Source organism: Monodelphis domestica, chromosome X, assembly GCF_027887165.1.
Source record: "Monodelphis domestica isolate mMonDom1 chromosome X, mMonDom1.pri, whole genome shotgun sequence".
NCBI classification, from domain to species: Eukaryota; Metazoa; Chordata; class Mammalia; order Didelphimorphia; family Didelphidae; genus Monodelphis; species Monodelphis domestica.
Genome location: NC_077235.1, coordinates 82,924,778 through 82,946,822, shown reverse-complemented (window position 1 = coordinate 82,946,822; position 22,045 = coordinate 82,924,778). Strand labels below are relative to the sequence as shown.

Below are 22,045 nucleotides of genomic sequence, written 5' to 3'. Positions count from 1 at the left end.
GGTAATAACAGTATGCAGAGCTGTATGCTTAGAATTTTCTACTTTTAACAGCCCCTGATAGATTCTCATTGCCTCTTGGCTGAATGTCAGGTCTATACTAGAATATTGTAAACTATATCTAATTTCCCTTTTGATTTTTTCCATTTTGTATGCTGTTTTGGGAATTGTCCAAAGAATATCTTTTAAATAGCCTTCAGTTCTGTGGAGATAGCATTGACTCTCCCCTTGTCTTAAAAATAAACAAATCAAATCAAGAACTTAAAGTTCCCCTATTTGACACTAAGTAAGAGAGTTTACAAGTCACTTGCTAAAGTAGGTGACAACTCCAGAGGCTGCTGCCCCACCCCTGGGTAGTGCTAGGCAAATTAAAAGACTGCGATTGGTTCTGGAAAGTCTGGAACTTGCTGTCCAAGGAGACTTCTCCTTTGAACTTCTCCTTTGGAGTTCTTCTTTAGACACTGTGTCGGTGAGCTGGACTGGAAGAGGAGACTCTTTCCCTGGGTCCTGTGACGGCTTTCTGGGTGAGTAGCTGGCCTTCCTATCCTGGCTTCTGGAGAGATTGGTTCTGGAGATTCCTGCCTTGGCTTTGGAGGAGGCTGTGTTGGTGGAACTCTGGCTGAAGACACCACCAGACTTTGGGCTTGAAGCTTACCAGGAAATCCAATGGGGACAAGGGACTTGGGGAAGCCCCTGCTGGGCTGGCCCTCACTTCACCGGAGGAGGGCTGGTAAGCTTGTTAAAAATCTGTCTCTTTATCTCTATTTCCCCACGTTCACTCTTTCCACTTCTCTGTAAATAAAGCTGCTAAAAGTCATTTTGACTTAAGCTGTAATATTTTTAAAACAGCGACCACAGTATTCCTTTAGAACTTTCATATTTAGCATAAAACCTAAATTTTAAATTCTTACAGTTCAGTTTATAGACTGTCTTTTATACTGAACAGATAACAACATAAACTCATGTACAAGACAAGAAACAGACATTGCCTTGCTGGCAGCATCCATTTATTCACACAACCTAAAATCCAGAAGGTACAGTCTTTTTAAAACCCTTACCTTCTGTCTTCGAATCAATACCAAATGTTGATCCCAAAGGCAGAAGAGCTGTAAGGTCTAAACAATTGGGGTCAAGTGACTTGCCTAGGTTTATCAGCTAGGAAGCATCAGAGGCCAAATTTGAACTCAGGACCTCTCATCTCCAGGCCTGGCTCTCTATCTACTGAGTAACTCTGCTGCCTCAAGTTCACTCTTAATTTAGATTAAATGAGAAGCCTCTGAAAAATTTTGGGCCCAATCATTTTGTCCAAGAACTTGCATGTTTCATATCTCTGATAAATGAGCTACAAATGGCAGCCTTTCCAAAGACAGAGACATTGTTCTAAGCTCTGCTCCCCAATCTGAGGTACCTCCAACTTTTCCTGAAGTAGACACTCAGTATTGACTTTACCTGAGTAGTGGAGGAGCTCACTAACTGACAGTGCATCCCTCTTTCTCATCCCTTGGTTTAAAAAAATCATCCCATGTCCATCAACTGGGGAATAGCCAGGAAGAGACCTTGTTCCCCTATAGCCACAAGTTCTAGTGCTTCTTTCTGCCTTGGAGCTTGTCAGATAATTTACCCCAAGCCAATTCTCTGATAGAAGGATCCAGAACAAATCAATCTTGTGAATTATTAAATATAGCCACAACAAGAAAATTGGTTTTGCAACCATATCTTGCATCCACTGACCCTTAACCATTGTTCATTGGGATCAGCTTTGATCATATTTTCATAATCCTCAGGATTCATCATATCGGATCCCTTCACATACCTATATAAACAAGTGATAGATCACATGTTTTCTTTTGCGTTTCTGCTCCCACAGTTCTTTCTCTGAGTGTGGATAGCGTTCTTTCTCATAAGTCCCTCAAAATTGTCCTGTATCATTGCATTACTGCTAGCAGCAAAGTCAGTCACATTTGATCATCCCACAATGTTACAGTTTCTTGCATAATGTTCTCTTGGTTCTGTTTATTTCATTCCAAGCCAGTCTATATATGTCTTTCCAGTTCTTATAGAAATCCATCAATTCAATCATTTCTTATAGCACAATAGTATTCCATCACCATCAGATACCACAATTTGCTCAGTCATTCCCCAATCGATGGACCCACACTCATTTTCCAATTTTTTGCTACCACAAAGAGCGAGGCTATAAATATGTTTATACACACAGATCCTTGCAGAGATTTTTTTTTTATCTCTTTGGAATATAAACCTAGTAGTGTTTTGGCTGGATCAAAGGGCATTCATTCTTTTAAAGCCCTTTGGGCATGATTCAAAATTGCCCTCCAGAATGGCCATATCAATTCACACCTCCACTAGCAATGCATTAGTGTCCCAACTTTGCCATACCCTCTCCAACATTTATTATTTTCCTTTCCTGCCATATTGGCCAGTCTGCTAGGTGTAAGGTGGTATCTCATAGTTGTTTTTGATCTGCATTTCTCTAATCAGGAGGAATTTAGCACATTTTTTCTTATGATTGTTGGTAATTTTGGTTTCTTTATCTGAAAACCACCTATTCATATCCCTTGACCATTTGTCAATTGGAGAATGATTTGATTGCTTATAAATTTGACTTATTTCTTTGTATATTTGAGAAATTAGACTTTGTCAGAGAATTTTGTTGTAAAAAATCCCCCCTCCCAATTTGTTGCTTACCTTCTCATTTTGGTTGCATTGGTTTTGTTTGTACAAAAACTTTTAATGTAATCAGATTTATTCATTTTGCATTTTGTAATATTTTCTATCTCTTGTTTGGTCTTAAACTCTTTTCTTTCCTATAGATCTCACAGGTATACTATTCTATGGTCACCTAATTTACTTATAATTTCTCTCTTTAATTTAAGTCATTTACCTACTTTGAATATTTAAGTATAGGGTGTGAGATGTTGATCTAAACCTAATTTTTCCCAAACTGTTTTCCAATTTTCCCAGCAGTTTTTGTCAAATAGTGGGTTCTTGTCCCAAAAGCTGGGATCTTTGGGTTTATTGTACACTATCTTGCAGAGGTAATTTACCCCAAGTCTATTCCATTGATCTACCCTTCTAACCCTTCACCAGTACTATATTGTTTTGGTGATTGCTGCTTTATAGTATAGTTTAATATCTGGTATTGCTATCTCCTGGTTAATTTGGAAAAGATTCCTTTCATGGAATGTAATTATCTAAGTTTAAAAATCTCTCTGAATATTTTTTTGAACAGGATTAATTTCAGGGGATAGAAATCCTTGACTCTGAAAAGGATCCTTTGATTTTTATATCCCATGTGGCCTTAGATTGGCTACAGAAAATCAATACCCCCACAAATAGCTTTTTTACACATTTGGACAGACCCTGGCAATTTTTTTTTTAAAAAACCCCTACCTTCCGTCTTGGAGTCAATACTGTGTATTGGCTCCAAGGCAGAAGAGCGGTAAGGGCTAGGCAATGGGGGTCAAGTGACTTGCCCAGGGTCACACAGCTAGGAAGTGGCTGAGGCCAGATTTGAACCTAGGACCTCCCGTCTCTAGGACTGGCTCTTAATCCACTGAGCTACCCAGCTGCCCCCGACCCTGGCAATTTTAATGCAAATTTTATGCGAACTATGTCAATTTTATGGTACCTGGTCAATTTTTGTATATGTACCATGTGCTGCTGAAAAGAAGGTATTTTCCTTTTATCCCTATTCAATTTTCTCCAGATAGCTATTAAATCTGACTTTTCTGAAATTTCATTCACTTCCTTTACTTCTTATTAATTTTTTGGTTAGATTTATCTGTTTCTAATATAGGAAGGTTAAGGTCCCCCACTAGTGTAGTTTTACTGTCTATTCCCTCCTTAATCGCCTTTAGTTTCTCCTATAAAAATCTGGATGCTATACCATTTGGATGCATATATGTTAGGTACTGCTAATACTTCATTGTTTACCTTTTATCAAGATGTAATTACATTCCTTATCTTTTTATATTAGATCAATTTTTGCTTCATCTCTATCTGAGATCATGCTTTTTTTGTCTCAGTTGGAGCCCGATAGTTTCTGCTCCAATCTCTTACTATTGGGGAGACCTTGGGAATAAAAACTTCTGCCCTAAATTGAGGGAAAAAACAAGCTATCCAACAATTGGCTGTGACACTTATCCCTACAGAAGTGCTTACTGGTTTTGCTAATCAAAACACTATGCAAGCAAGGAGCCTAGCACAAAACATTCCCCTAATCCTTTCCAAGAAAAGTAGTCAGAACAATCAAATTGAAGCAAATTTAAGGAGCTTAAAAAAGTGAGGAAGACTATGATGATACCAGTCATTTGGTATGTCTCCTCTAAATTGCCTGTCAAAGGAGATGGTAATTAAAAAAACAAACAAACAATATTACCTTCTGGTTCAATACAAGTTTTAGTACCAAGGGCTAGGCAATTGGGGTTAAGTGACTTGCCCAGGCCCACACACCTAGAAAGTGTTTGAGGTAACATTGGAACCTAAGGCCTCCTATCTCTAGACTTGGTACTCTATCCACTGAGTCACCTACCTGACCCTCTTTGTATTATTTCTAAGACAGAAGAGGTATAAGGGCTAGGCAAATGGGGTAAAGTGACTTGTCTAGGGTCACACAGCTAGGAAGTATCTGAGGCCGGATTTGAACCTGGGCCTCCTTCCTCCAGACGTGGCTTTCTAGCCACTGAGCCACCTAGTTGCCCTGAGATGATAATTTTTGAAATTAAAGTTTTGCATGAGTTTAAGTTAATCACTAAATTTTATACCTGGAAAAGGTCTCCTTGTTCAGTTTCATGTGTTTCAGTTCCTGTGCTAAACTCTCCTTCTCAGTAAATGGGGACTTACTTCCACTGATACTTTGATAAGACTTGCAGTGGGCAATAAGGAAAAACTTCAAGAGAAATCTCTTCTTGATCTTAACCCTTGTCAAGTTCAGGTGAAAGGAGAGTTTGTAGTGCTGTAAAATGATTAGAGATTACATTTGTAATCAAAATCTGGACTGTAAATTTTTAATTATGGTGTGAGCGTTTTTATAAATGCTGAAATATACTGAACATTTGGTTGGCACATTTTGAAAACCAAGATTACATGCAAATAACCCTTTAAACTGTTTTTAAAAATCATTGTTTTAGTAGAAGGTATTTTCACTACCCAGAGAAAAAAAATTAAAAAAAGCATTTAAAAAATAGTTCAGAGGGGGCAGTTGGGTAGCTCAGTGGATTGAGAGCCAGGCCTAGAGATGAGAGGTCCTGGGTTCAAATGTGGCCTCAGCCGTGTAACCTTGGGGTAAGTTGCTTAACCTCCATTGCCCAGCCCTCACCACTCTTCTGCCTTGGAACAGCAGAAGGTGAGGGGCTAAACAAACAGATCACATTCTGCAGCCTATAGGTGTTATTGGATGATGCTTTATCTTTATATTTTCTTCTGGGAATGATTTAACCAAACTTGATTATTTAGGTATAGTAGAGGCAAAGTCACCTAAAAGAATTTGAAACAGAGTGCAATTCAAAATGTAAAAGATCAGAAAGTTCATACAGGAAAGATTCAGTATAGTGTTGGAGTATATATGTACTCAAATAATCATATATAACATAATTCAGAACTATGGAGGAGATGTAAATTAAGAAAATTAATGAAGTTAAAGAGAAGGGTTAAATCAGAGTATAACAAGAAGGGGTCAGCCTTGGAGTTGGAAGGGCTTTCATCAGAGCCCATTGGAAGAGAAAAATGAGAGAAAATCCAAGAGATAGCAGAAGAGAATGGGTGGAAAGGTAAAGAGATTTGGAGTCTGTTTGCATTGACTAGGTGAATAAAGAGTTTGAAAGTCAAGAATTCGATGTTTTGGAAGGAGATTGATTCAGAGGGTATGGGAAATTTTTGAAGATATGCCAGTTAGCAATTTGATATTAACAGTATTCTTTTTAAAATTTTTTTTTATTTAAACATTATTTTATTTGGTCATTTTCAAATGTTATTCATTAGAAACAAAGATCACTTTTTTTCTCCCCCTCCCCCACCCCTCCCATCGGTGATGCATAATTCCTCTGGGTGTCACACGCGTTCTCAACCCAAGCCCATTTCCCTGCTATTGGTTTCCGTAGTAGGGTGTTCATTCAGTCTCTCCTTGATCATATCCCCTCCACCCCTGTAGTCAAGCTGTTGTCCTTTCTCAATGTTTTTACTCCCACCATTTGTCCTCTGCTTGTGGGTAGTGTTTTTTTCTCCTTGGTCCCTGCAGGTTGCTCAGGGACATTGCATTGAGACTAATGGAGAAGTCCATTACGTTCGATTATACCACAGTGTATCAGTCTCTGTGTACAATGTTTACTTGGTTCTGCTCCTCTCACTCTGCATCACTTCCTGGAGGTCGTTCCAGTCTCCATGGAATTCCTCCACTTTATTATTCCTTTGAGCACAATAGTATTCCATCACCAACACATACCACAATGTGTTCAGCCATTCCCCAATTGATGGGCATCCCCTCGTTTTCCAATTTTTGGCCACCACAAAGAGCGCAGCTATGAATATTCTTGTACAAGTCTTTTTCCTTATTATCTCTTTGGCATACAAACCCAGCAGTGCTATGGCTGGATCAAAGGGCAGACAGTCTTTTATCACCCTTTGGGCATAGTTCCAAATTGCCCTCCAGAATGGTTGGATCAATTCACAACCCCACCAGCAGTGCATTAATGTCCCCACTTTGCCACATCCCCTCCAGCATTCATTACTTTTCTTCACTGTCATGTTAGCCAATCTGCTAGGTGTGAGGTGATACCTCAGAGATGTTTTGATTTGCATCTCTCTGATTATCAGAGATTTAGAACACTTTTTCATGTGCTTATTAATAGTATTGATTTCTTTGGCTGAAAACTGCCTATTCATATCCCTTGCCCATTTATCAATTGGAGAATGACTTGATTTTTTGTACAGTTGCTTTAGCTCTTTATGAATTTGAGTAATTAGACCTTTGAGGTTTTTGTTATGAAGATTGTTTTCCCAATTTGTTGCTTCCCTTCTAATTTTGGTTACATTGGTTTTGTTTGTACAAAACCTTTTTAATTTGATGTAATCAAAATTATTTATTTTACATTTTGTGTCTCTTTCTATGTCTTGCTTGGTTTTAAAGTCTTTCCCTTCCCAAAGGTCTGACATGTATACTATTCTGTGTTCCCCTAATTTACTTATACTTTCCTTCTTTATGTTCAGGTCATTCACCCTTTCTGAGTTTATCTTGGTGTAGGGTGTGAGGTGTTGATCCAGACCTAATCCATCCCACACTGTCTTCCAATTTTCCCAGCAGTTTTTGTCAAATAGTGGATTTTTGTCCCAAAAGCTGGGATCTTTGGGTTTGTCATAGACTGTCTTGCTGAGGTCGCTTAGCCCAAGTCTATTCCACTAATCCTCCTTCCTGTCTCTTAGCCAGTACCAAATTGTTTTGATGACCACTGCTTTATAGTATAGTTTGAGATCTGGGACTGCAAGTCCTCCTTCCTTTGTATTTTTTTTCATTATTTCCCTGGATATCCTTGATCCTTTGTCCTTCCAAATGAACTTTATTATGTTTTTTTCTAATTCAGTAAAAAAATTTTTTGGAAGTTCAATGGGTATGACACGAAATAGATAGATCAGTTTGGGTAGGATGTTCATTTTTATTATATTGGCTTGTCCTACCCATGAGCAGTTAATGTTTTTCCAATTGCTCAGGTCTAGTTTTAATTGTGCGGAGAGTGTTTTGTAGTTGTGTTCATATAGTCCCTGTGTTTGTCTCAGGAGATACATTCCTAAGTATTTTATTTTGTCTAAGGTGATTTTGAATGGGATTTCTCTTTCTAATTCTTGCTGCTGAGATGTGTTGGAAATATATAGGAATGCTGATGACTTATGTAGGTTTATTTTGTATCCTGCAACTTTGCTAAAGTTGTTGATTATTTCGATTAGCTTTTTTGTTGATTCTCTAGGATTCTTTAAGTAGACCATCATATCATCCGCAAAGAATGATAAATTGGTTTTATTAATTAAATAGTTCTATCACTTTCAATTTTATTAATTTCTCCCTTAATTTTTAGGATTTCTAGTTTGGTTTTCTTCTGGGGTTTTTTAATTTGTTTGTTCTCAAGTTTTTTGATTTGCATGTCCAATTCATTGATCTCTGCCCTCCCTAATTTGTTAATATATGCACTCAGGGATATGAATTTTCCTCTGAGTATTGCTTTGGCTGCATCCCATAAAGTCTGAAAGGATGTCTCACCATTATCATTTTCTTCAATGAACTTATTAATTGTTTCTATGATTTGTTCTCTAACCAATTTTGTAGTATCATATTATTTAATTTCCAATTGATTTTTGATTTTGCTATCCACGTACCCTTACTGATCATTATTTTTATTGCCTTATGATCTGAAAAGGTTGCATTGATTATTTCTGCTTTTCTACATTTATTTGCCATGTTTTTATGTCCTAGTACATGGTCAATCTTTGTGAATGTGCCATGTGCTGCTGAAAAGGTGTATTCCTTTTTATCCCTATTTATTTTTCTCCATATATCTAGCAACTCTAATTTTTCTAAGATTTCATTCACCTCTTTTACCTCTTTTTAATTTATTTTTTGATTTGATTTATCTAAATTTGATAGTGGTTGGTTCAGATCTCCCACTAGTATAATTTTATTATCTATTTCCTCCTTCAATTCTCCTAGTTTCTCCATTAGAAATTTAGATGCTATACCATTTGGTGCATACATGTTGATTAGTGATATTTCCTCGTTGTCTATACTCCCTTTTATCAGGATGTATTTACCTTCCCTATCCTTTTTAATCAGGTCTATTTTTGCTTTAGCTTTGTCAGATATCAGGATTGTAACTCCTGCCTTCTTTCTGTCAGTTGAGGCCCAATAGGTCTTACTCCAACCTTTAATTCTGACCTTGTGAGTTTCTACCCGCCTCGTGTGTTTCCTGAAGACAACATATGGTAGAGTTTTGGATTCTAATCCACTCTGATATTCATCTATGTTTTATGGGTGGATTCATCCCATTCACGTTCAATGTTATGATTGTCATTTGTGAGTTCCCCAGCATTTTGATATCCTCCCCTAATTCTGACCTTTCTTCTTTTGCTATTACCTTTTGAACCCGTGGTTTATTTTACATCAGTCCCACTAGTCCCCTCCCTTGTTATGCTTCCCTTTCTAGCCCCTCCTTTTTTGTTCCCTTCCCCTCCCCCTCTCCTTCCCTCCCTTTTGGTGTCCCCTCCCCCCTACCCCCCTTGGTTTTCCCTTCTTCCTTACCCTGTTGGATATGATAGAATTCAAGATCCCAATGGATCTAGATGCTCTTCCCTCTCAGAACTGATTTCACTGAGAGTAAGGTTTTAGTATTACCACTTAGCACTCTTTCCCTCTCCTTCTTATAAGAGAATTCTTCCCCTCCCCTTCCTGTGTATATCTTTGTGTGACAAAGATTGTTCTATTTAATTTATTTCTATTTCTTCAAGTATATCTTAGTACCTTCATTGATTCCCTCTTTCCTTTTTCTTTCTTTTTTTTCTCCCTCCCCTCTAAATCATGTTAATGCCCCAATCTTTCCCTATGAGTGATTGTTCTGATTACTCTATTAATGCATACAATTTTTGAAAGTCGCATATAACATTTCCCCCATATGATAGTATGTATAATTTGATCTAATTGTGGCCCTTATAGAAGAGGGTTTGAATAAAAGAAAAAATAAAGCACTTTTCTCCTTTTCCCTTTCTTTCATATTTACCTTTTCATGTTTCTCTTGCTCTTTGTGTTTGGATATCAAACTTTCCACTGAGTTCTGTTCTTTTCTTTATCAATATTTGGAAATCTTCTATTTTGTCGAATGCCCATACTTTCCCCTGGAAGTATATAGTCAGTTTTGATGGGTAGCTGATTCTTGGCTGAAGACCCAGTTCTCTTGCTTTTCTGTATATCGTGTTCCAGGCTTTATGGTCTCTTAGCGTGTTCGCTGCTAGGTCATGTGTGATCCTTATTGATGCCCCTCTGTATCTGAAGTTTCTCTTCCTAGCTTCTTGTAATATTTTCTCCTTAGCTTGGAAGCTCTTGAATTTGGCGATTACATTCCTGGGGATTGCCTTTTGGGGATTTAGTATAGAGGGTGTTTGCTCTATGAACTTTCGATTTCTATTTTGCCCTCTTGTTTGAGAACATCGGGGCAATTTTCTTTGATGATTTCTTGTAGTATGGCATCGATATTTTTGTTAATCTCTGGTTTTTTTTTTCAGGTAGACCAATGATTCTCAAGTTTTCTCTCCTTCCTCTGTTTTCCTGGTCTGTCACCTTGTCAGTGAGATATTTTATGTTTTCTTCTAAGTCATTAATTTTTTGACTTTGCTGTATTAATTCTTGCTGTTTTGCAAGATCACTGTCTTCCAGTTGCTTAATTGTGGTCTTTAAGGACTGGTTTTGCTTTTCAGTTTGGTCTGCCCTTCTGTTAGAGACTTCCAGCTCCAATTGTGAGATTTTGTCTGTCAGGCTGAGGACCTCTTTCTGAATTTGTTCCCATTTTTCTAGCCAGAAGGTTTCCATCTTTTGGATAAGCTCCATTTTGAGTTCTTCCAGAGCTTGTGAATAGTTTCCATTTTGGGGGTCGTGTTTTGATTTTGTTTGCATTTCATCCCCTTTTTCATCTGTTTTCCCTCCATAAAAGTTTTCAATAGTCACTTTTTTTCCCTTTCTTCTTGGAGGGTTGATCTTGGGCACCCTGAGTCATCTCTTTGGTGGTTTTCCCTTTCCTTTTCAGTCAGGAATCTGAGTGAAATGGGCGGATTTTGATGTTTTTGCCTCAGGCTGATTCTTCCCAGCCTCCGAAGTTTGTTAGCCCATGAAGTCTGTGGTCTCTTCTCTCCCCTGCGTCCAGGCTTCCCCTGTAAAACCGCTCCCTAGGGTAGTTCTCTGGTAGTCCTTGTCAGTTCCCAGGGACTCTAGTGTGCCCCCCCTCACTACAGCAAGGAGTGGAGGAGATTTTGCCTCAGGCCATTTCTAGAGCCTCTGCAGCCTCCACAGTTTGCAGGAGCTGCCCACCTTCTGCGTGCTCTCCAGTGAAACTGCTCTGAGGGGTAGTTCTCTGGGAGTCCTCTTTAGATCCCAAGGACCCTGGAGTGTTCCCCACTCACTGCAGAGATGTTCTTCACTCACTCACTGTCTCTGGTGAGTGCACTGGTCCCTACTCCTGGGTGGAGGAGGGCAGCCCAGCTCAGCTCACGCTTGGCAGCGAGCTTTCTCTCCCTCTTATATTGTGGAAGTGTTCCAATCCCATGTACCTTCGTTGCTGTGGGCTGCTGGAGAGTCCCTCCGATCTTCTAAAGATGCTTTTTATGCTCTTTTGAGGTAGTCTATTTCATTCGGTTTGGGGGAGAGGAAGCAATTCGCGTCTAGATTGCCACTATGTTTACCCAGAAGTCCCTCGATATTAACAGTATTCTGTCAAGTTACATTTACCAACTGGAAACTATAGTAATACATTTACAGCATAGAATAGAGTATAGGATACCTAAAACTATTGGTGAAGGACTGTTAGAAGGGTGTGTTCTAATCTCTGTATGTGAGATATTGTCCTAATATTATTGTTATCAATTTCAATGCTTTAGGACATCCCCATTGGCCCCCAAATATGCAACTGTTGCCACAAAACTCTGGAACTGAGCTAACTGAAAGCCGCCGACTCTGCTAGCAGCTAATGGCCCTTGGGAAAATTGAGATTTTGAATGATACCATTTATGACTGTAACTCCCCATTTGATTTTATTGAGCTTGTCCTAAAACGAGATTATAATGTGGTACCATTTAAAGTGAGATGTGTTCTCTTTTTTGGATAATTGTGATGTTCGACCCTCTCTAGATTGTCAGACCTAAAGGAGAAACATGCTTTATATTTGGCTTTAAGGTGATGGGCTTTAGAAACTTCATGAATAAGAATGAAGTATAATTACTCTATTCTGGTTTTTTATTTGATTATTATAGAATGACTCATTGATAGATGGATGAAGTGATTTTCCATGTAAGATGACTTGGAAACGCATTCAAATGAATTGATGTTATTTGATTGGCAATGTCTTGTTTTATGTTTTAAAATTCCATAATATTGTTTATGTTATTGTTAGACTTCTACTTTCTTTTGTACTGTGATTTGGGGGAAGTCATTATATAAGTAATGCGGAGAATTTGAAAAAAGGTACCTATAGAGTGATATAATGATAAGGGTGGTTTTAAAAAAAAGGATAATGATAATGATAATAATAATAATAATAGTAATAATGTACTGAGTGGGAAATGGACCACAGACTTTTTTTTCTTATCTATAAAATTCTTTGGAGTCCTACAAAGTTCCTTGGGGCCTTCTATTTGGGCAGATCATAAAATGCTATCAGACTTGCTGACAGCAGGTTGTAAAATTCTAATGTAATGAAATGGTTTTAAGGAGACACTAGAACATCTCACAGCTGAAGTATGAGGTTTTACAAGTTTATTTCACAAAGAAGGATTTTTGAAAATCTGATAAATTGGGGGCAGCTGGGTGGCTCAGTGGATTGAGAGCCAGGCCTAGAAATAGAAGGTCCTGGTTTCCCAATCTAGCCTTGGACACTTCCTAGCTGTGTGACCCTGGGCAAGTCACTTGACCCCCATTGCCTAGCCCTGACCACTCTTCTGCCTTGGAACCAATACAGAAGGTAAGAGTTTTTAAAAATCTAATAAATTACTTGTTTTTTGGGTATGTGGTTTGGATTTTTGGTTTCATAAAATTATTAGTTGTAAAAATGAATAATATGGAAATAAGTTTCACATGATAATACCTATATAACCTAGATTGAAGTGTTTGTCAGCATCCAGAAGAATGGAGGGAGACAATATGGATCATGTAACTTTGGAAAACATGTAGAAATTTGTTATTAAAATAAAAAAATAAACATCTGCTAAATCATTTGGCTATTATTTATGAAAATGATAAAGTTGTACCTGGAAGATCAAATCACTTGACAGCATTAGAAGAGAAGAGGGAAGAGAAGCAAAGGAAGGAGATGAGTTTGATCAGATAACTTAGGAAAACGTGTGTGGCAACTCGTTATAACAGTAATTGGTAAAAAACAGTTTTTAATAAAAAATAAAGTGTTAGTTACATTTTTTAAAATTGTACCTGGAGTATGTATTGGAGTTCCTCCTTTGAATCAATAGAGCCAGAATTAAAGCTATTATTTTTACCGTGGTCTTTGAGAAGTGGATGTCTGTGAGCGAAGGATCTTGTCGGGGCTGGCATCTTGTCTGGGTTTTGAATGTATTTGTATTTGTGATGGGTGAGTGACCCTGCAGAATGTGATTCTTTTCTTACTTTCTTATGACTGATTTCTGCACCAGGATGGATTTAAAGTAGGAAGGATGAATAAGAAAAGACCTGGTGTGTGGTGGTTAACTAAGTGTTACTCTAACCAGAGGAGATGATAATAATGATCGCTTCTACCCTGGAGCTGGGACTAAGGGGGCTTGCCACTCAGGTGGGCCCTCTTGCTTGGGACCCTATCTTGATATCGTTCTGAGCCTTGGTTTCCGGTATGATAGGCCGAATTACAGTTATGTCAATAGTCTGCCATTCAAGGAAATGCCATGCGCTGCTTAAAGGCAGTGTGATCTGAGAACCCCTACAGGTGCAAGGCTGTGCCTGAACAGGCTGAGGGGATGTAAGGGAGCAGACTGGGACTGGCAGAGGGATAGTCCCTCCATGGGCAGGACACCGTTTCATGCAAACTCATCCAATGCAAATTCAGGCATATGCTATTGGCAGTTGAGAAAAATAAAGGCAGAAATAGAAAGCAAATAAAACATTTTAATTACACACTAACTCCACACTGTTTCTCCCAAGGGGCTTAAAGTCTCACTGCAGATTGGCCAGTCGTGCTCCTTCTCGCTGTTCAGGCTTCATTGTTTTTTTTTATTAATGCTATTTAGTTATTAATAATGGTCCCAATGTAGAAGAGGAGTGGCGCTGGAGAAGAACTTTTTTCCAGTGGTACAATCATCTTTTGGATATCATTACATCTAATATTGGAGAAGTCAAAGAAAAGTCATAGAACACCTTGACATGTCCATATAAAAATACTTGTTCTATAATGGGGTCAGCCTTTACGCACGATTTTCAATCACGTAAAGGGTCTTGGAATGTATTGATCTGATAAAACAAGGTCCTACTGTACTGAGATACCAAGAAAGAGGCAGCGCACGCCAGCATGGTAGTATATAGGTTTATCAGGAGAATTTACTAGCAAGACCATCTCTGGGTGGTAACAAAACAAAATGGTGGATCCCTGTGTTGACTCCAGGTTGGGCCAGACATTATATAGAAATAGAACAAAGAAGGCATAATGCCAAGGATGGCCTGTGGTCACATGCAAGTTTCCCCACTGGATAGAGCTACTTTTCCTGCTGATATTAACTGCGAGCCTTGAAGTCATCTTCCCAGCCTTCACTCCAGCCCGCTTTTGTGACTAGTTCATAAATTCTTTCTGTGTGTAGCTTACCAGTGAACTGCATTGGAGGCACAATCCCCAACAGCAATCCAAGCAGAGTCAGAACAATATAAGCAAAAGGAAAACCACCACGACTGGTATGATTGTCTTCCATCTCACCCCTAGCGAGGTAAAGAAAGAATCTGTAGCATCTAGCCTTTGTTCCAGGCAGAGACTTGGGCTTGCATAATGTTTCAGTAATTTGGTGATATTATATGATTCATCAGGGATAAAGGAACAGAGGAAGGTTTGTTTTACAGCACGGGCTCTGCCTTGGGCGGCTGTCAAGATATCTAGTACCACTGTATTTTGTAATACTACCGTCTGTGTTTACATCACTTCTGATTTGAACAAACCCTGTGCCCTTATACTATTATTAAAGTCAGTTTGTGTGAAATGGGTGAGGGCTAGTACAGCCTCTGGTCCAATATTAGGTGTAATGTGTAAAGATTAAAAATTTTAGGGGAGACTGAGGCAGAGAGAAATTAGTTTCTCTCTGCAAGGAGTATTATATTTTTATGAGGTTTATTAAAGGTCAAGGGTTAAAGAAAATACAAGCAAGAGAAGCACATGCTAGGTGGGCCATGAGGCCCACCCAAATTTCACTCACATCATGAGACATGTCTGTTTGCAGAGCCAGGAAGAGAAGAGCTTGCCGTGAGCAGAGCCCCTCTAAATAATGATTTTGCTCTCGGTTCAGGTGAGAATTCAGTGAGATTACAAAGCATTCTGGGGAAGTGGAGCAAGGGCTTCTGGGGGTTGAAGTCCTGGATTCAAGTCTATTTTTACAAATAATATTGAAAAGATGATTGTACCATTGGAAAACAGTCCTCATCCAGCAGGCCTCAGAAAAGGGTAAATTTGCTTAGTATGCAGGGTCTCCCCAGTGGTCCCTTAGGAGTGTTGAGGGAGGACCAGCCCCTCTAGTCTAAAAGCCTGCATAGTCCTTTTCAGGGCTGCTCATCCACCTTTGATGTCACCCAACTCTCATTTGTGGCTCCAAGAAGCTATAGCATGCACAGCAGTCACACCTTGGTAAACTGCCTCTGCAGACTAGACCGGGTTGGGGTAACCAAGGGGCATCAGACCTATTAGTGAGTTAGAGAGAAGGTTACCCCAAGACCATGAAGATATTCCCCAGGAGAACGGACAGATGAGAACAATGTGTTCCAATGACCATGAGGGCACCTGAGTTAGGCATTGGGAAGCGCTTAGAGCTTGGTCACACATCAGAGAGGCCAGGGTTAGCCACTGCATCTTGGGTATCAGTCAACCTGACTTCTGCCTTGCCAGTAGTCTTGGAGGACCCTAGAAGAGTGAGTGAGGCTAGTGACTGTGCAACTCGCCTCATTCCAATGCAAGTCAAAATATCATGGGTCCTCTGAAAACAAAAGATGAGCCCCCAACAGCAGCAACAGGCCACACATATTAAAGCATACCCTTGTTGACTGGGGGAAAACACAGAACTCTGAAATAATCAGAAAAATGGGGAAGACAAAGAGTACTTACGTAGCATTTGCTTAGCCCCACCTGACCGGGATTGTCATTTACCTTAGGGTTCATTATTCAGTCTGAAACTGCTAGTCTGAGATTCCCTCCAGGGTGGATTCTCATGGGAACAGGCAACAAGGGCAAACTTGGGGGTCTCCAACTTACAAGCCAGTCCTAAAACTTGGGCCTCATCAGATCCTACCAGGCTACAAGTTTGGGGTTTCTAGATTGCATGTTGATCCCCTGGAACCTCCCACTCATGGGCAGGGCCTGATATAATCAACCTGCCATGTTTTCACTGGTTTGGTGCTCTAACGGATGTGTCCAGAGGCTCAGGTTATTTGCCATGACCTTTGATGGGCATACACTAGACTCTGGGCAGCTGTTTCTCCCTAGTCTCTTTCTGCGAGGGGAAACCCAGAAGTCTGTGCTTTTCTTCAGCCTACTCTGGCTCCTCTGTGGCTGCTTTACTAAAAAAATGGATCCAGCTGACAGTACCAGTTCTTGGTCCAGAGACCATCACCTGCTAAGGCATCTGCCTCTCTATTCCTGGGTGGTGTCTCTGGGCAGTGTGCCAGGACGTGACACACTGTTAATTGGGCTTTGCGGTCACTTAGGCATGCCTACTTATCTTGCCACACGTCACTGCTCCACAAAGGTTTGCCCAATACAGACCATTCATCTTTCTGCCATTGATTCGTCCACATGTCTTATAACAGCCCATCTGTCTGTGCATATCACCAAAAGCCAAGGTTTGCATCAAAACTGCCATCCAAACTGCTCACAATTCTGCCCAATGGCTGCCACAGTCTGTACATCTCTAGCCAGATGGTATTGGTGGTAGGTTGTATCACTGCTGTTCACCAGGTAGAAGGGCTGCCCTTGCTTGAGCATCTGTAGACCTCCCCAGGAAGAGTCCCCATACTTTCTTTTTTTAAGCACTCACCTTCTATCTTAGAATCACTACTGTTCATTGGTTCCAAGGCAGGAGTGGTAAGACCTAGGCAATGGGGATGAAGTGACTTGCCCAGGGTCACACAGCCAGGAAGTAGCTAAGGTCAACTTTGAACTCAGGACCTTCCATCTTCAGGCCTGGTTCCTTGAGCCACCTAGTTGCTCCCCCTTACCCCCACCTTCTTTAACTTGTGAGAGTTTAGGAACTGGGTCAATAGTTGTTATTTCTTGTTGGAAGTGGGAGCAACGAATGTAACAGGACCTAAATGGCTTTTAGCTCCGAGGACACTGGCCTTGTTGTTGAAAGTAGGTATGCCATGTAGTCCAGACTGATTGTGGTTTCCACCCTTTGATGGGATAGGTGGTATCCACAGTAACTCCTGCACCATCTGTGAGGAGCCCCACTTGTTGTAGTGAAAGGTATACTGCCAATGATCATTTTTCAATAGCGGCATATCTGGTTTTCACCTCTTTCCATAATGGAAACCCCAATTCTAAAGGCACATGGCCTGCTACGCTGTGTTTGCCACAAGCTCCAGCCCATTCCTTCAGGAGTGACAGTGATGTCCTTTCTGTATAACTCCTTAAGTTTGTACGTGTTGGACCAATGTCTCAGTTTTTTTGAAGGCTTGTTGTTCTTTCCAAACCCTTTCCTAACTAGCATTTCACTTGGCTGCTAGAACTGGGGGCCACAAACACTGAGCCAGGTGGGCTGTAACTGCTCTCCAATATCCTAAAAGTCCCATAAACACTTGGACCTCCTTTATAGTAGTGGGCAGCGGGTAGCCTTGTGGATCATCTATGACAGCTGCTGGTACAACTTGTGCCTCACCCAACCATACAACCCTGAGGAACTTTGCAGATGCACCAGGGCTTTGAATTTGGGCTGGATTTACCACCCATCCTCATCTTTGAAGGTGTTTTATCAGCATGTCCCGCAAAAAAAAAAGTCTCCCAGGGTAACATTATGTCATCATTGTGGGAAGGAGGGGCAGGGACTGGGGGGCAGGATGCAGAGGGGGTGGGGCAGTCAACATGGGTGGGGGAAGGAGTGGATTGGGTAGTAGGTGAAGGAGTAAGTTGGGTATGGGAGGGCAAGGTTTGTGAACTAGGAGCCATATTGTGTAGAGCAGGGTGGGACAGAGATTCTTATAATGAGGAAGTATGGAAAGATAAGTCACTCCTACTCTAGGGTGGTTTTAAATTCATTTCATTGTTATTTTTATAAAAGCTATGATCTCCCCCAAACTCTCCTACATAATTTCCCGTCAACTTGAGTTATACTCAAGCTGAGCTTTTAGTTCCACATTCTGTTGAGTAGTAGAAGGAACAATTGGTTGGTTTGACTGGGAAATATGTTTTTCAAGGGGAGATTGACACAATTCTCCTATCTGATTCTCTAGCTTATGTATGGTATTTTCCAAGTTTCTCTTAGAGAAAAATAGATACAATATTACAGCTCCAACAATTAAAATCACAACCGGGTGCAGTGTGGAGTATAGCCAGTGCCATACATTCTCCCGGATTATGAAATAGACAAAGAACAATGTTTGTCCAATTTTGGTTATTTTACTGAAAAGCCAGTTAATTTAGCTGTATACTGGCTCTAACCACATTTTTTTAATGTGTTTTTTTTAGTGTTTTTTTTTTAAGTGTTTGGGTGTGGCCCTTTTTAAAGTTTTGATCCAATTAACTCTTCTGGGTGAAAGGGCAGATAGAGACAAGGCTAAAATTTTAATATACTCTCTCTAGCAGGGCTCCTTTCTCCAGGTTTTCTCACAGCTAGTTAAGAACACTCCAGTCAGTTAGTATTGCCAGCAAGAATCGGTTAATTGGGTTGTTTGTTCCCTAAGGCAAGGGAGGTTTAGAAATAGCTTCCCCCAGCTAGGACCTTATGGCCCTGTTGCTTAGATTAAAACAGCTGTGTTCTATTTAATTTAAGGAGAAAAGAAACATTTTGAATTTACCTCTACAGCTGATTTGTGTTAATTCAAAATAAGCTATTAAAAGCTGACTTAGGAATAGTCACAATAAAGGAAAAGTTTAGGAAAGTTAAGAAGATTATCACAACCAACGTGGTCAGCCAGATGCTTAAATTTTATTGTTGGACTGAATATTTAATTGGTCGCTAGGGATTTAATTTCTAAATCCCAAAACTGAATTACTAAAGTAAAATGGAATTTATGGTTGTTTATTTTACAATAGAGGGAAGATATTAAGGAAGAGAGAAAAGAAGGGGGAGAGAGAGACAGAGATGAGAGAGACAGAGACAGAGACAGAGACAGAGACAGAGACAGAGACAGAGACAGAGACAGAGACAGAGACAGAGACAGAGAGAGCTCTGGCTTCCTCTGAGCCAGGTAGAAATTCTAAGGCTCCAGCCAGGGGAAAGGAGTCTCGAGACAATAGGCCTTTCCTGGAGGCTCATGCCTCGAGAAAGGGCAAGGAAAGAAGTCAGCCTCTACACTCACCATATTGTCAGTTCAATCAGCAGATTATTTTATCAGTCTCAGCTCCAGCAGGCTCCACTCCAAGTGTCTCTTTTCACTCCATCTGTCTCTCTTCACTCCAAGTGTCCTCACTCCAAGTGACTCCCTTCAAGTCCACGTGTCCCTTCACTCCAAGTCCAAGTGTCTCTCTGTGTGTCTCTGTTTCTGCTTTTAAAGACCTTTTTCTCTTGTGTTACTTCCCCTAAATTTTATGTCTACCAATCACAGCTGACGCTCTACTCCAGGACTGCCCACTCTTTCACACATGGTTCACAGACCTCCTACTCAGTGTATGAAATGGGTGTTCACACCTTTTTGTGGTTAAAATCCAAAATGGGTAGGTCTCCATACTCAACTTTAAGTATTGTGTTTACACTTTAGGGATTAAAATCTAAAAACAGACAGGATTACAATTTTAATCTTCACAATCAAGGAAGAGTTAAGTATCTTCATTGTTACAATCTGGGGAGAGCCAAATCCAATCTTCATGAAACTCATCCCAGCAGCAAGAGTTAGAAAGAGAAATTCCCTTTAAAATCACCCCCATAAAATGTAAAATACTTAGGAATCTATCTGCCAAGACAAACACAGGAACTATTTGAACACAACTACAAAACACTTTCTACACAATTAAAACTAGATCTAAATAATTGGAAAAACATTAACTGTTCATGGTTAGGACAAGCTAACTTAATAAAAATGACAATCCTACCCAAGCTAATTTACTTATTTGGTGTCATACCTAAGAAACTACCAAAGCTGGCCTCAGACACTTCCTAGTTATGTGACCCTGGGCAAGTCATTTAACCTTAATTGCCTAGCCTTTACCAAATCTTCCACCTTGGAACCAATACTTAGTATCGATTCTAAGATGGAAGGCAAAAATTTTTTTTAAGTTAAAGCAAGAACTTCCCTGGGTTTCAGACATCCACAGGAGGTTGAAGAACAAGGTGCCCCTCTGACGGCCTGTGAATGATGTGCAGTTTGGTGGCATGATTGAATTTTCCAAAGTAAAGAGCGCCTGTGACTCTTCCTAGGAATCAAGCAGAGCTAAGGAACCATTACTCTGTGATGTCCATGTCAAGTTGGGCTGGGCCCTGGGAGGGCCAATGCTACATTTGGTTATAACCACATCTCTCACCTTCTCTCTTGCACAGCAAGTACACACACACACACACACACACACACACACACACAGTGCATGTGCATGTATGTATGTGTGCACATACATTCACATACATGCACATACAGATACACTTCCATGCACATACAAACACACATGTATACCCAAATATACACATATGCAGTGTGTATACCTGTGAACATGTGTATACACTTGTAAATACACATATCACGTGTGTTTGAATGCTTGTATAAATATGCATGCATTCCTGTACATACACAAACATGAATGTTTACATGTATCAAAACATGTACATGTATCAAAACACGTATAAACATGTGTATACACAAACTATATACAAACACATACACAAAGCATGCATATGTGTACATGCATATATATATGCAATCTACACAAATGTATTGCAATGTACACATATACATGCACACACAAAACACTGTACACATATATATTTTACCCAATACATACATGAACATATAACACATCATATACAAACACATGCATATATCTCCAAATATACATACACCACACACATATATGCATATACAAACACAAATGCACACATGTGCAAATATCCACATATATGCATGTGCTCATGTGTGTAACACACATGTACACACAACGAGCATGCATACATGCATGTACATAAACACCCATGTAAAACATATGTGCACATATCCCCATGAGTATATGCATGTATGTGACTGTCGATATACATATATGTACACTGATATACATACATGTACACACCCATCTATAAAGAAACATGCACTGTGTTTATACACATATATATGCATGTTTGCATGCACATCCATTTGTATGCACACCTATATATACACTACATGGACATATACATATACACATGCGTGTACATATACAGTGTATATGCATAAGCACATATATGATGAATCTTGTGGCAATACTCAGATAGCTCTGAGTTACTCTAATAGGATATAAGCATGAAAGACCTTAATGTTTTAATGTGCCTATTCTGACTTTGTGGGCTCTGATAGTTTCAACTCTCTCACCTAAGCAACCAGGTAAGGAAGTCCTTCGGCTCACCCTCTATCCCCTTGGTCCTGCCTCAGTAGCATGTAGCAGCAGGTGTGCTTGGGGCCTCCCCCTCTCCCTGAGCAAAGCAAGAAGATGATACTGTTCTGTCTGAGAACCAGGCTTCTCCAGCTCCCCTATCTCTACATGGATTCAGTGATATCATTGTTGAGCCGTTTTTCAACTGTGTCCAAGCCTTCATGACCCCATTTGCGATTTTCTTGCCAGAGATAATGGAGTGGTTGGCCATTTCCTTCTCCAGTTCATTTTACAGGTGAGGAAACTGAGGCAAACCGGGTGGAATGACTTGTCCAGGGTCACACAGCTATCGAGTGTGTAAAATTAAAAATTAATGTCCAATAACAACAAGT

The 22,045-nt window shown here is 39.9% G+C and overlaps 1 protein-coding gene across 1 annotated transcript in view; it reads left to right on the top strand.

The window, feature by feature from the left end:
* The first annotated feature begins 426 nt into the window (after positions 1–426).
* Positions 427–22,045, top strand: part of DNAAF6 (dynein axonemal assembly factor 6) — a 210,508-nt gene continuing 188,889 nt past the window's right edge. The window contains exon 1 of the mRNA XM_056808926.1: positions 427–521. The gene's annotated coding sequence lies outside the window, so the exon portion shown is untranslated. The remainder of the gene's footprint in view (positions 522–22,045) is intronic.